The 14,642-nt window shown below is 44.6% G+C and overlaps 1 long non-coding RNA gene across 1 annotated transcript; it reads right to left on the reverse strand.

Annotated features, from left to right (window-relative positions):
• Positions 1-1,008: 1,008 nt before the first annotated feature.
• On the reverse strand, positions 1,009-13,719 carry LOC136560635 (uncharacterized). The gene is made up of 4 exons (XR_010784184.1): positions 11,934-13,719; positions 10,206-10,433; positions 2,655-2,872; positions 1,009-1,662 (listed from the first exon to the last, which is right to left on the reverse strand). It is a non-coding gene; the product is annotated as an uncharacterized lncRNA (long non-coding RNA).
• Between the last annotated feature and the right edge of the window lie 923 nt (positions 13,720-14,642).

A 14,642-nucleotide genomic window follows, 5' to 3' on the forward strand; every position in this document is an offset into this window, starting at 1 on the left:
AACAGGCGTTGGAAGAGTGGGACTGATGGTACACATGGAAGTCAGGGCAGGTGCTGCACTCTGCGTGCCCATTAAAGCCCCCAAAGCACAGGATTTACCTCAGAAACTGGCAGAGGGAATAGACTTTTCCAAAATGTGCTTGTCCAGAGCCTGGCAGCACGGCAGGAATCAGAATTTTAAAAACACACTAATTCTGACTGAACTCACACATTGGTGCCTATTGAAGTAGGCGAGATTACCCTGGGGGGAGCCAGTTACCTGCAGGATTTCAAAGACGAATGGATTGAATCCTGCAGAGAATAAATAGTATTTTCTGGTTTTTGGATGACATACTAATACCTGGGAGGAATTCAGACGAGTATTTACAAAACCTTGAGGAAATTCCAACATGTTATAAAGCTATGCTTTAAAGCGAACAAAAATAGGATTGTAAGCATGAGATTTTTTTTTTTCCCCAGCTCCCTAAAAACAAGTTCCTTGCCTAAATTTCAGGAATAAAGGCTTTAAAAAGGAAAATAAAAACTATGGAGCATGCATAAGGACCTCAATGTTACCCAACTTCTGTTGTTTTTATCCATGTGAAAGGTTTCTTATGGAAGTTCCAAATTATCACTGCTAATTAGGTTGCTGTTTTCCTGATAAAGGAAACATAAAGTAGATGTGGATGGAGCATTAAAATAAGATTTTTTTTGAGGAAAAAACAAAAAAAAACCAAAGAGCTCCATAGCATCTTATAATTGGAGGTCATTCAGGAGAACCTTAAACCACAATTTCCTGAAGGAAAATGGGCTGTTGCTTCATAAGACTCTAGTACCCCAAAAAAATCCAGTTATTTGCCTTTTAGATCATTATCAAAATCTTAAAATACATCTACATTTTTAAAAGAAAACTTGCACTCCCATTTAGGAAGTAATAAATTCTAGGAACATCTCTTAAAAAGTATCTTGATGTAGATAGAAAACCAGTGGTAAAAAGGAGGGGTGACTCATTTACTTTGTTTTGGGGGGAGGCAGTTTTGGAGATCAATCTTTTTATTGTTTTTAATATTGTAAAATTCCCTGCAGACCATGAAACACATGCCCATCACATCCCTCCTTCCAGTCACCAACAAATTCAACTGGAGACAGAGAAGAAAAGGTGATTTTCCGAGGAGAGGCCTGGATTTCTGTGTGTTTTTTGGACAGCCTTGAATTCAGGAGAAATTCAAGCTCCAGTGCTTCACTGAGCAGCGTTACCTGGGCAGGAGATGCTGTTTTCCAGGAGGAGCAGCTCCAAGGAGCTTGCGCACCTTTTTACCAGCAGAATTATCCCAGTAGCATCATGGAGAAATAAAGGAGGACTGAAAGAAGCTGCTCTTGGTGCAAATTTTGATCAGGGCACTTGAGCCCTGTGGAGCCTGCAGGAACAAGGGCAGGACGTGTTTCTCCCACTCTCGTTGGACTGCACCTCTTGTGTGTGGTCACCTGGACTTGCAGCAGTGTTTTTATGGAGGATTTCTCTATAAATCTCTTGCAAGGCCTTCCTGGGGGATGCAGTGACCCCAGGAGCACTCGGTGTGATTCTGCCTTGCTCCATCCAAGTGAGAGTCCCTTTGGTAATGTCCATTCTCTCCCCAGACCCAAGGGAAATGAGGTCCTGCATATTTGAGTACAAACTTGTGTCCTGTGTTCAGCAACAGGGAGGAAAAGAAAACATCACTGTCCTCAGTTAATTGCTTCTTTGTGACAGGCATACTTCAAAGGCACTTTAGTCTCAAGTGCATCTTAGCAGAGGAAAACTCATATTACCGATTTTAACCCCCGCTATTTCCAGCCACGGAGCTGAATGAATTCCACATAATACAATCTCCACATGTGGACGTGGAATGTGAAATTAGTTCGGGGTTTGGTTGGGGTTGGGTCTTTTGGTTTGTTTTGTTTTTTAAAGTACTGTTTTAATGAGGTGTTTAGTTTAGCACATTTGGCTCCTCCAAATTACCTCAAGGGGATTCATATGTTAACGAACTCCACAGCTGTTGTTTGTGAAACCAGCCTAGCACAAGCAGAGCATGTTGTGCAAAGATTTAAATGCTCTGTTGGAGAGGTCACTGCACTCCTTTGTCTGCTGTCAGTTATTAATAATGAGCCTACTACTTAATTTTAAACACTGAGTTAATTTTTTTTCAGCATCGAATACGTTCCAGGTGGGTTCGGTTTGGGATTCAACGCCTGGGTCAGCAGAGGGAAGCTACAATCAAAGGATGACCTGATTTTCTGCAATTGATGAAACATCTCGGGGTGGGGACGACTGGTGATGAAATTTCAGGCTTTGGAGGTGGCCTGAAGAGGCTGCATTGAGCAGAGAGAACGTTTGCAATGATAATTGTTTTATAAACATGCCCCGATATGCTTCAAAAGCTTTAATTCTGGATTTCTTAAATTAGGCTGGCTTTGCTCCTGGCAAGCAATAAACTGTTTTCATTTTAGATGTCACTTTACATTTAAGGAAATTAATAACTGGGAAAGAAAAAAATCCTGTTTGCTAAGTAAGGGCAGACAATCGGTTTATTTCAAGTATCCAGTTAAAATCCATAGCTCTCCTTGTTGAATAAACCCTGGGTTTTAAGGGCCAGAGTGACAGAATTTATATGCTAGAAGAGTAATCCCAGTTCTTACCATCTCACCAGAAGCAGGATGTTCTCTGCTCTTCCTGGAGCCCACCTGGCCACATCCCAGAGCTGGAAAATCCAGTGGGCAGCAGGTTGTCCAGCTCCTTGGATTAGGGGCTGCTGCTTCCCAACCCACTCCCACACAGCACATTCCATGGCATTCTGGCTCATAGATCATTTCATCATTTCAATATTTGGGTTTGATTTCCTCCATGTGCTTTATCACTGAAAATAATGAATGATTTAATAATGAATCATTAACGTCAGAGCAGCCTCTGCTGGCTGGTGAAGACAGAGCTCTGATGCACAGCCCCACAGGGGATTTCATTTGGACAGACCAGGCTTTATTCCCTCCCTCAAAGGTATCAGCATTTAAGTGCAAGGAATGATATTTTGCCTGGAATTTAGGCAGAATATAAAATAGATGTCCAATGGGAGCGTTGCCAAATTCGTGCACTCCATATTGGATGAGATCAGGGCTTCTGTCAAACAAATGCAAATGTGGTGTGACTTTCTTGCACACAAAGCAAGAATTTCATCTGAGCCTCCATGACACTGCTCTGAAAACATAATTAAGCTCAGACAGCAGAATAAAACCTTTGCCTTCCTCAAGACAGAGAGGTTACTAATTATTGTAAAGTGGGTTTTTTTGGTAAATCAAGTTTTTGGAAAGACTTGGCATTGCTAGAAGAGCCATTCCAAAAAGAGAACAATCCGTGTCGAGTGAAAATACAATAATGCTTTCCCAAAATCCTTGTGTTGCTATTTTGCAGAGGGAAAACTGAGGCACATGTCCCTGGGAGCTCGTTCTCCCAAGTTATTAAGCTTGGGAGCGATGTGGCATCAATGCCAGCTCCCACTGGTTCAGAGTTAATTTTTAAGATTATGGGATACTTTCCATCCAATGCCACCTGAGAGGGACGGTTGGGATGACATTTAATGTCACCTACAGTGGCTGCTCAGCAAATGGTCCTCTGTCCTCGAGGCAGGGGGGTGAAATCAGCCCTTCATTTAACACAGGCCATTGAAAACCAGCCATGCACAGGCTTCTCACTTCAGCAGATGAGCTGGATGCAAAGGGATAAGCAGGATTGCTGATATTGTGCTCACCCTCTCTTGTTTGCAAGCCCCATTTCCAAATGTCCATTGAACGGGGGGAGGTGGAAAGGGGGGAGAATTTTGCATGATTTTTATTGCTAACTCTGAATAATGGAAGTGCAGCAAATGCAGCATGTGGGCCATTCTTCCGACCCTGTGAACATTCAGTTCAAAAATATTTGTAACACAGTGAATAAGAGGCTGTTCCCTTGCTCAGCATGGAATTAGAATGACTGCCAGTCGGGAATGAAGTCACCTTCCATTTCAGGATCTTTTAGCAAAAAAGGACGAGTTTTCCTGTGGATCTGGATTTGTCATGTGTGTTCCTGAGGAAATGTGAAGAAACCGAATATTTCAGGAGGATGGAAGGCTCGGAAATACATTTACACCAAACGTTTCAGGAAGGTGGAAGGTTTAGAAATACTTTTACACCCTCTTCAACTTCATTCAGTGCACGCCAGCCCAGATCTCCAGAGCACAGCCCTTGTCCCCACTGTGGCTTTGCTGTCTCCCAGGACATGTCAGGATTTCCAAAGGGAGCTAGGACTGGGAACGGGTCAGCAGAAACCACAGCACCCCAATTCTTCACCTTGTTCATTTATGGATTCCCTACAATATGTATTGAAAGACATCAGAAGTTCAGGAGGGGATGGATGGATGGATGGATGGATGGATGGATGGATGGATGGATGGATGGATGGATGGATGGACGGACAGCAGGTACTTGAGGTTCACCGATATTCCTAAAAGTAGAACCCCCTGACCAATATTTAAATAACAAAATTAGATGTTCCTTTAATGAGTAATTCCAATTTTTCTAGATATTTCTCAGATATTTCTAATAACAAAAAAACCCCAAAAATCTAATGACATCTGAAGATGTAGCAGGTCCTGTGGAAGGTAACTTTGTCAAGTCTTGGAAAGCGAGACCAATAGTGATAAAGATGCAGACTCACCTCACTTGTGGCCATTTCAGAGAGCAGCAACACACACAGACATGTCCCCATTGATATAAACCCCATCTATATAACCCTTGTTAGCCCCCTTTAAATGCTCCCTGACACATCCCACTGATGCAGTGCCATTTCTGATAAAAGCCCAACTCTTTTCCTGTATCAAAACGCACTCATTGTGCAGCAATTCAAAGACATGGCTCTTCCTCTTTTATGAGCTCTGAAAATATCTCATTAAGAGTTTCACAAATTACCACCATCACTTCTGCTGACGCGCTCGTTCGTCCTCGGATCCAAAGAAATGCAGTTGACAACTTTAATGGAACAAAGCAGGGCTTTCCCAGGCTGTGATTCAGCACTCAAACACCTCGGTGTCATCTTGAGCTTGGAGGTTTGATGGAGCCAAGGTGTGAGGTGCCACTTGAGACAAGTGAGGGAAGTGTGGGGATGTTTTTCCTCCCCTCTCTCGGATCTACGGTTTCAGCACTCTTCACCATCTGGTGGAACACTTCAGAGAAGAAAACAGTTCTGCAATATCTAATTTTGCCATGTTTTTGGAACATCATTATAATGATCTTTGTGTCATTTAAGTGTGATTACTCGTCCTCCAAGGCTTTTCCTGTTTATGCTTAAATAGTACTGGAGCATGGCCAGATACGCTTGGAATGAAATGCTACAAAATACTACATTTTTATCATAAAGCCTTAAAAGCAGCATTTACAATTAGGGGACTCAGCTTGTACTTTGCATTCCGGTAGGTTTTTTGTTTTCATCTCATTGTAGTAGTAGATAAATAAAATTAATTAAGCAAGCGTAATTGCCAGTTAAATTTTACAAAATCCTGAAGAAATGGAAGGCCTAATTCAAAGTGGCGGTAATGGTGTAAATAATTAAGTCAAATTGTTTTCATTTTCATGCTGCATGTTGTTTCCTTCAGCATGTAATGGTACAAGGCAAAGTGTACGCAGTGCTCAAACTAGACAAATAATAGATAAATTTATTCATAAATACTTTGTGGATTGTAATTAGAAGTTCACTGCTGCAGTGTCTATAGCACCAGTCTATTTTTTCCTTCAGTTTCTGTAAATATTTGTCTGGGTAAATTTGTGCTTTGAAGAATGTAGAGACAAGGAGAATGCATCACAAAAAGTGTTGCAAATTCTTCTTTGCTGCTCGGTTTGAGTGGCATCCAGGGTCCCAGCAGCATGCAAGTTCTGTGGCCTTAGCCTTGCCCAGGTGGTCCAGTGCCTGCAGCAGGCCGAGGGAGGCTGGGAGCTGGGTGTGAGATGAGTTTCCCTTCTCTCACTGCTTGGTGCCCCAAATACAGCTTTTCCAACCAGGAGATACAAATTACCGGGCAGATCCTGCCAAAAACCCCACTGGACATCAGGGCTCCAGTAGAGATTGCCTGGGCACGGGGCTGGGCACACACAGAGGCACTGTGGGAGGAGAATGGGATTGTTTCCCTCCAGGGCTGGGGAACTTCTGCTCAATGAACTCCTTCCAGGGTGAGCTGTGATAATCCAGGCTGGGTGGAAGCTCAGGAGATCCTTTGGGGTCAGCACTCACCCTGGCTTGGCTTTGAACACTGGGCAGTGACCCTGAAAGGAGCATTTGGGGACAGCCCCCCATCAGCAGCTCCTGGGTGAAACCTGTTAGTGTAACCAGCCCTCAGCTCGCTCTCAGCACAAACAAATTTATTAAAACAGCAGTTTGGAAAATTCAGGGACACAGAGGTGAAACCCACAGGATAAATCTGCTATCCAGCACACTCTCAATGCATTCCCATTGAGTGAAATCAGGGATTGCTTTAGGATTACCTGCACTGCCTAAGGTTTGAGGGACCTTATGCTGCCCCAGTGCATCCACCTGAGTGCTGTGAGCGTTGTTAAACCATGGAATGAGTGGCAGGAGAGACTGTGGCACTGCTCAGAGCTGGCACGTGCCAACACCTCGACCACCTGAGCACAGAGTGCAGCCCCAGGCACTGCAAACAAATCCCTGCAAAGCTCTGCACGGGGGTCAAGAAGACTCCTCGGCTCTGCTGGTTCTCTCCACGTTCTTCCAGCTGAAAAATACCGTGGGGCTTTTGTTCACCTCTCGCCGCAGTGGAGCAGAGCTTCTGCATAGCACTACTGGCCTCTGCTGCCAGCCTGGGAGAGGAGGAGAGGAGAGGAGAGAGGCTTCTCACACCTCTGCCTCTCCGGAGGGCCTCCTGATCCCTGAGTATGAGCTGCAGGAAAACCAATCTTTCATCTTTACCTTATTTTCATGCTTACAAATAAAGGTCAAGGCTCCCGTGCTGTAGCCGCAGCCGAACGAGCTTTGAACAACCGCCCTGAAATGTGATTGTAATTAGTTTCCTTTCAATCTTGATGTGAACAGTGATCTTAAAATGCCAGGACTGTAGCAGTGCATATGATTAACAAGCACACAGAAAGGCAGTCTAAGGAAAAATATGGATAGAAATGAACAAAATGCAAATGTTGCACTGCTTTAAATTTTATTATCCTCCCAGCTCTTCATAAAATACTGTAGACATCGTTTGATTATATTTTTAGTCTAGGGAATTAATTTTTAACTAGGGAACTCGTTTCTGTCTTATGATTACTCTTCTCTGCTATGGCCTGTAGGTCTGAACTAAAAAAAAAAAAAAAAAAAAAAAAAACTCACAGTTTTTATTGTGCTAATGATGCCCAGAACTCAAATGAATCTCACTTAGGTGTGTGCCATGCCTTGCAATATGTGCCAGACCTGCAGGCAACCTGTGCATCTTTTCATAGCAGTGATTTCTGCAGGAGGCAGGTGTAAAGCCTGGCCAGGGGTAAGGCTGAGTCCTCATGGTGTCACCACCTGGGAGACTCCTTGGAGGTGACTGATTCTGTGCAGCCAGTGGAGGGGAAGGGAGAACAGAGCCAGTGATATTTCCTGGTCACTCCTCTGATTTCACTTCATTGTCTCAAGGGTAGCTCACAGCAGAGCCTAGGGGAGGGCGAGAGGAGCTCTGAGCACTGTGTTCTGGTCACATCCACTCACAGCCCCTGGGCCAGCTCCTGTCTGCACCCAGGGGTGCGTGGGCACTGCTCCCAGGGAGGCAGAAATTCCCTCACCCAGCCAAAAGGACTTCAGGGCTGCTCCTCTGCTTGGAGCAGAAGGAATGGGAAGGAGAGAGAAACAGGAGGAATTACATGGGTAATATTTTGCTTGAGAAACTACCAAGCTATATTTCCTACCTGGGGAAAAAAGATGGTTTTTTTCCAGCTGCCAAGTAAATCCACTTTGTCAAAACGTAAGTCTTTAAAAAAAAATCAGAAGAATAGAGCTAGAAGGCCATGGTGGAGGCACAGAGGAGATAAAACCAAAGACTCTTCAGAGGAGGAATGTGTTTTAACACTCTGCAGGTAACTGTGACTCTTCTACCCTCCAGGCTGACTTGTCCTGCAGCATCCTGGCCCAGACAAGCAGCAGTGTCTCAACCCTGACATTGTTCTGGGAGCCAAAACTGCATTCCAACACCTACCCAAACCTTATTTATTCTCTTCTCCAAACAACTACAACTCAGATACCCCTGCTTTAGAGCAGCATGACACCCTGATACAGCTGAGAGAGCCCTTACAGAGAGTTTGTGGTACCCAACACCTTGAGAGCACAGCTCTGCTCAGTTACCTCATCCCACTGCCTTGGGCTCTCACTCTCCACACTGAAACCCACTTCAAATAGAGTGCTGAAAATCCAATTGTTTGCTGTCAAAAAGTTTCCATTTGGTGATGAAAGATGTGACCTTTCTTTTTGGAGTGATTAGTAAACATGAGGTAAAATGCAGGAGCACGCCAGTGTTAACTTGATACTGCCACAGGCTCTGTGCATCAAATATTTCTGCTTTATTCTGAATGTCCTGTTAATGAGAAAAATATTCAAATCAAAGAAATGTGTTTCCTTCAATTCTCTTCACAGTGCAATTTGAAGCTTCAGGATGGCATGCTCAATTATGTCTGTCTTATTTCTAAATTAAGGGGGGAAAGCGTCAGAAAATTATTAAGTAAACATCTTAAAACTGTTAAGCAACATCCAGTATTAATTGTTTAATCACTCTTTTATTATTTTTCATCAGGTTAAGAAGTGAATTGCATGCTTGCTCAAAGGATTTCTTCTAAAAAACACTTGGAACACTAAATTCCAAAGTCAGGCAGACTCCAAAGGCACAATGCCTTGGGAGATGGGCAGAAACCTTTCCTTAAAAACTGCTGGAGAGGCTGCTGTGACCAGGAGCAAGGAGCAGCATTTTTTCACATGTTCTGGCACTTCATGGAGTGCCTGGTAAAGGCTCACCTCCGGACTGAGCAGCAGGGATGTGCCAGTGCTGCAGAGCCAGCAGCAGGCTGGGGGCTCCTCGATGCTCAGCAGCTCCCCAGGGTGGGCGTGGGCCCTTGGGGCATTGGGTTTGTCTCACCCAGAGCTGGTACTTCCCCTCTGGATAGGGATTTATTCATGCCAGCTCCCCTGGGCTGCTGGGCAAGCCTCCCACGCTGCCATCCCACGCTGCATTCCAGGGAATCTCACCAGGCTGTGTCCCTGCAGGGCCACCAGCCCACCCCCGGCTCATGGACACAGCAGCAGCGCCAGAACCCAGCACATCCCTCTGGCTGTCCAGGATGGCCAAGAGCCCTGCCAGGGGGCTCAGGGACCCTGGCACAGAGCCCAGAATGCCCCTGTGGGTTTGATTATGGCCTGTGGAGCAAGTTACCAACCTTGTATGAAGATCAGTAAGCCACGACACTTTAAGTAGAATATTAGTGAAGTTATCATGGGATGGAAAAGTAGATTTTGGGGTTTTTAGAATGGGGGTTCAGGAGGCAAGATGGAGGGAACTGGGCATGTCCAGCCTTTCTCCTTCTTCTTCTTGGCCTCCATCTTCTGCTGTGATGGTGGCACTTTCAGATTGGTTTAGAGTAGAAGCTCACTGTCCAACATAGGTGATAGGTATTGGAAAGTTATGGTAAATATTGTACATGTAGTTTTTAGTATAAAGACATAACACCGCCCCGGAGGCAGGCAGAGTGCCTTGGACTGTCTTGCTGAGCCAACCTCAGCAGGGCAGGAGAAAATTTTTTACAGATAAGATAAAATAAACAACCTTGAGACCGAGCAATGAAGAGCCCTGACTCCTTCTTCAAGTGCCGGGCTGGGAAAAGAGACTTTAGAACTTTTCTTGGGGTCACTCTGAGCAGCTAGATAGAGATCCCGATGCAGCAGGAGCTGAGATTGCTGAGGCATCCTCCCAGCCATCCCCACATCTCCTGAGACTGCCCTGAGGAGGCCAGGAGGCTCCTGAGGCTTCCTGGGAATAGTGAACAGCATCAGCAGAAACCCAGCGACAGCAGGGGCTCACCCAGGGGCTTCTGGGGGGTATGCAAAGCAGCCCTGCTTCCCAAATTTCCCAAGAGCCATGAGGAATTAATTTCTCAAATATAATACATGCTTCTAGTACCAGCTAAGATGGCACATACCAAAGGAAACAGATGGTCAGTGTTGTTCCTTTCTCCTTCTTCTTTGCACAGGTTGAATTTTCCATTTTGACTGGGTGTAGGTTGCACTATCCATAGGTTGGAGTTTAGGGAAAGGTTCTTCTTCAGAGGATGCTGGGCTCTGCCCAGGCTCCCCAGGGAACGAGTGTAGCCATGATATTTTCTGGAAAATCCCTTTGCCAGGATTTTTCCCCTGAGAAGCTGAGAGGCCTCAGAAGAAAAGAAAAACAATGGTTATCTGCTGCTGTGGAATGCAACAGGTGCATCTGGGATTGGCCTCACGTGGTTGTTTCTAATTAATGGCCAATCACAGCCCAGGTGTCTCACACTCTGGTCAGTCACAAGATTTTATTATCATTCCATTCCTTTCTAATCCTTGCTAGCCTCCTTTCTTCTACTCTTTTAGTATAGTATTAATATATCTTTTTTTTTAATATAATATATATCATAAAATAATAAATCAGCCTTCTGAAACATGGAGTCAAGATTCTCATCTCTTCCCTCATCCTGGGACCCCTGTGAACACCACCACAAATGGTCTCAGCCCCGAGGCTGCCAGAGCTCCAGGAGGGTTTGGGCCATGCTGGCAGGGATGGCCAGGGTGGGATTGTTGGGGTGTCTGTGCAGGGCCAGGAGTGGGACTGGAGCATCCTTGTGAGTCCCCTCCAACTCAGGATATTCCATGATCCTCCTGTAGCTTTTTTCCCTCAGCATCCTTTGGGCAGAGTGCTGAGACCACCACACAGGAGTCTGGGGACATTTCAGCTGTGAAATGAGCCCGTGTATTCCCCAGGTGCACCTTCCATCACCAGCATTACTGCTGGCATTTACTGCCACCCCCATAAAACGCATCTGCACAAAGGTGGTGAACTGCTGAGGGGAGACTGAGCCACGAATGCCTGAATGAGCAGAGTCTTGAAAATTCCCTCTGGAAGGCTGGGAGGACAAAGGACCATGGATTCTATGAACTGCTGAAACAATACTAACTTTTTTTCTGGCATCTATAGGTTTCTTTGCAGAATCCTGCAAACTATTGATTGTCTTGTTCCTGGTAAGGACGAGAAGCTTCAGGTCCACAAATGTAAATTTGTTCACACTTCAGCAGCCAGATTTTCCTGGACTACCTTCACCAGCACCCCTGAAACCCTCTTTAACTCCTGGAATGAGGATCTCTCATCCTAATTTCTGCCAGGACAAATTGTGCCCAAGCACACAGCTCTGCAGCTGCCCAAGTCCTGGCCTATGGGTTGGAAATTGCCATCCAGGTCAGGACTGATACTGATAAAAATCCAACTATGGCAAGTTCTGCACCCCAGCTGCCTGGCTTATATTTGATTTTTTTGTCTCCATGAACATGCATTTATTTCCTAAATATTTTTTTTAGAAATATTACCATAAAAAAGTTCCTGCAAGAGGAATAACAAAGTCCCATATTTTCAAGTCCACCAAAAAGACTTTGTCACACTGCAAAATAGAGGTGTTTTCAGAGATAAACCTCTTGCTCCCTAAAACAGTCCCTCTCTAAACATAAATACAGAGTCCAAACACCTTCTCATGTAGTTCACAATTCACCTCATATAAAAACTGTTTACAGCAATTCCATCAGCTGTCAGTTGACAGCACTTCTGAACCAAGTATGTGATTAATCCCTCATGTGAAAGTCACGAGTTATGTCAAAATAAATGACAACCAACCCGTCTCACTACTCACAGCAGGGAGGAAATGCTGAGAGAGAGGAGCTGGGCACAGCAAAATCATCAGCAGGACAAACACCAGGTACAGAATGAGAAACTTTCAGATCTCCACTGGATGCTGCTCCTCGGTGAATTCACATCCATCTGTCAGCCTCATTTGGGACCACGCTCCCTGATTCGAGCTGATGGCAAGGATCTGAGTCAAATAAGTGAATATTTTTGCTAAATGTTGTCTGTCACATCCTGTTAGTCCCGCTGGGTTCCCCGCCATACGATCGGTGTAACGTCGCATGATGCAGCAGGGGTGATTTCATGTGACACGACAGAGCAACATTGCTGCAGCTTTTGAAATAAACACCTGCTTTTAGCAGCTATTTCATCTGCTGGAAGTGGTTTCCTAAAACAGATAACCTGGGTCCTGCTACATTGCTCTTTGCTCTTTGTAGATCTCTAATATCTTCCATAATACTTTGGTCATTTTCTTTTCTTCCATAACCCATGTTCCCTTATAGGGTTGAGTTTTCATGGTTTGTTTTTTGGGTTTTTTTCCCCAATAGAAGTTAAAAATAAACTTACAAAAATTGGGAGAAAAGGAACTCTAAACCATGATGGAGACACATGGAAAAAATTCTTATTATGGAAGGAAAATACTGACTCTATTAACAGCAGAGAACATATTTACCCACAGGTAAAAATAATAACAGGAACAAAGTTTAGAAGACTTGTTCTTCCTTCAAAAACTTCAGCAGAATGTTATAAGTGAAATCTGGGTAAAAATCTTCTCTCCTTGGAGAAATACGGACACAGAAAAGGCAAACATTTAACTGTTGATTTTGTACTTGCAGATGTAGGTTTTATGAATGGGAACATTTGCAATTTTTAAAAAAAGCCAAGGTTTGGGTGACCCTTTCTAGAATTCTGCTTCATTATCCTTGACCTGACTGACAGAAATATTAGCAGTGGGGAATAAAACTGCTGGTTTAGTTATTTAAAAACTGAAGTAATTTATTCATCTTGAATAGATTCTTTCCTTCCAAAAATCCTTCCATCTGCATGTGAATGCATGAGAGCTAATTAAATTGGCAGCCATGGCTCTGTACTTTTCATTTGGAGGACCTTCATCTCAAGCTAGAAGAGCTTCATCCTCCAGGACCTCGTTAGAGAAGAGGGAAAAGGAATCAAACACAAGTGCAAAGTTCAAAACAGACACGGATTTCAGGAAAAAAACCCCAAAATAATTAAATTTGGATCACCCCAGTCTTCTCAAAGAGAATAAAACTTGTCCCATGAAGCTCCAGAGATGGTTTCTGCACACTGGAGCTGGCAGAGAGATTTGGAATGTTCTTTGTGTACCTGGCACTTGTGGCTGGAAAAGCCACAACTGTCACTGGGTCCCTGTCAGGATTCCACCTGTCCCTCCTACCCCTTGTCCAGGACAAGATGCCACCTTGCTGTGTGGCAGGCAAGCCTGGAATTAAATTTCAGAAAGGCATCACAAATCCTGCCCTTTGATAGGACAAATGGAAATGGCCCTAAATTGCACCAGAGGAGAGGGGTTGGATATTGGGAAAAATTTCCTCAGAAAAAGGGTCGTCCAGTCCCAGCATTGGTGGAATAACCATCCCTGGAAGGATTTAAAAGATGTGTGGAAGTGGCATTTGGGGACAGGGTTCAGTGGTGGCCTTGGCAGTGCTGGGTGGACTGGTTGGACTTCTCGGTGGGTCTTTGCTAATGCAAAATTCCATAATTCCGTGATTCCAGGAAACGCAGGCTGGGCTTCTGGTCAGCAAGGAGGAGAGGGCCTTGAGCCCTGCAAGGAAGGAGAAAAAGGCTGATTACTGCAGCAAACGTGTCCTCCCACAGGGAGTGTGCTGCTGTGTCACCCTGTGGTGGTGGCCCTGGGGACCCCGGGGTCCCTCCCTGAGCACAGGCAGCCCCGGCGGGCAGCAGGAGCTCGGTGCTCCTCACTGGAAACAGGAGCCACTCTGCGATGCATTTGCTCCAAATGCAAAGCACCTTTTGACCTTCAGTAAAAATTAAACACTCGGAGGGATTGGGCAAAGCAGATTTTAATTTATAATAAATCAAGGCCGCCGTTGCCTCTGTCTGTACAAAGGCCCCGAAGAGCTCTGGCGCTATGCGAGCCCTGCGAGCTGGCAATGTATTTTAATGTATTTATTTGATGATGCATTCATTCTTTCATTCATTCATCTATTCAGTCATTCATTCAGACACTTGTTCATTCATCCCTGTCCTTTGCAGGAAGAGAACATAAGCCAGCAGTGGCATACTTCTTCACTGTCCTGATTTACAGCCGCGGCTCTGAGTTGGTATCAATAAATCTCTTTGGCCCTCCTCAATCCAGCATTATCCCTCATTAGTGACTGGGATTTGAAAAAAGGGATTAAAAATAATATCAGATTATAAATAGATGGGTAGATATGTGTATTGGTTGCAGTGCTTTGATTAAAGTGCTGGGTTACTGATGTTTTTTTTCTCTTTTATTTAAGATCTCTCATATTCACAGTTCTCTGGACCTTGCAATTAGTTTCACAAACAGTCCCTGACGTTTTATTAACTGGCCCAGTAATTTTTCTATCAGTGATGGATAATAAGGTCCCCACTGCCCTCCCAGAGGTTGTTGATGTTGAGGAGCGCTCTGCTGAGCCTGGCTCTTACCTCTACCTTCTTTGCCTGTGGGAGATTTTTGGTGTTTTCTGGCTCA

Source organism: Molothrus aeneus, chromosome 10 (genome assembly GCF_037042795.1).
Source record: "Molothrus aeneus isolate 106 chromosome 10, BPBGC_Maene_1.0, whole genome shotgun sequence".
In the NCBI taxonomy this organism is placed as follows: domain Eukaryota; kingdom Metazoa; phylum Chordata; class Aves; order Passeriformes; family Icteridae; genus Molothrus; species Molothrus aeneus.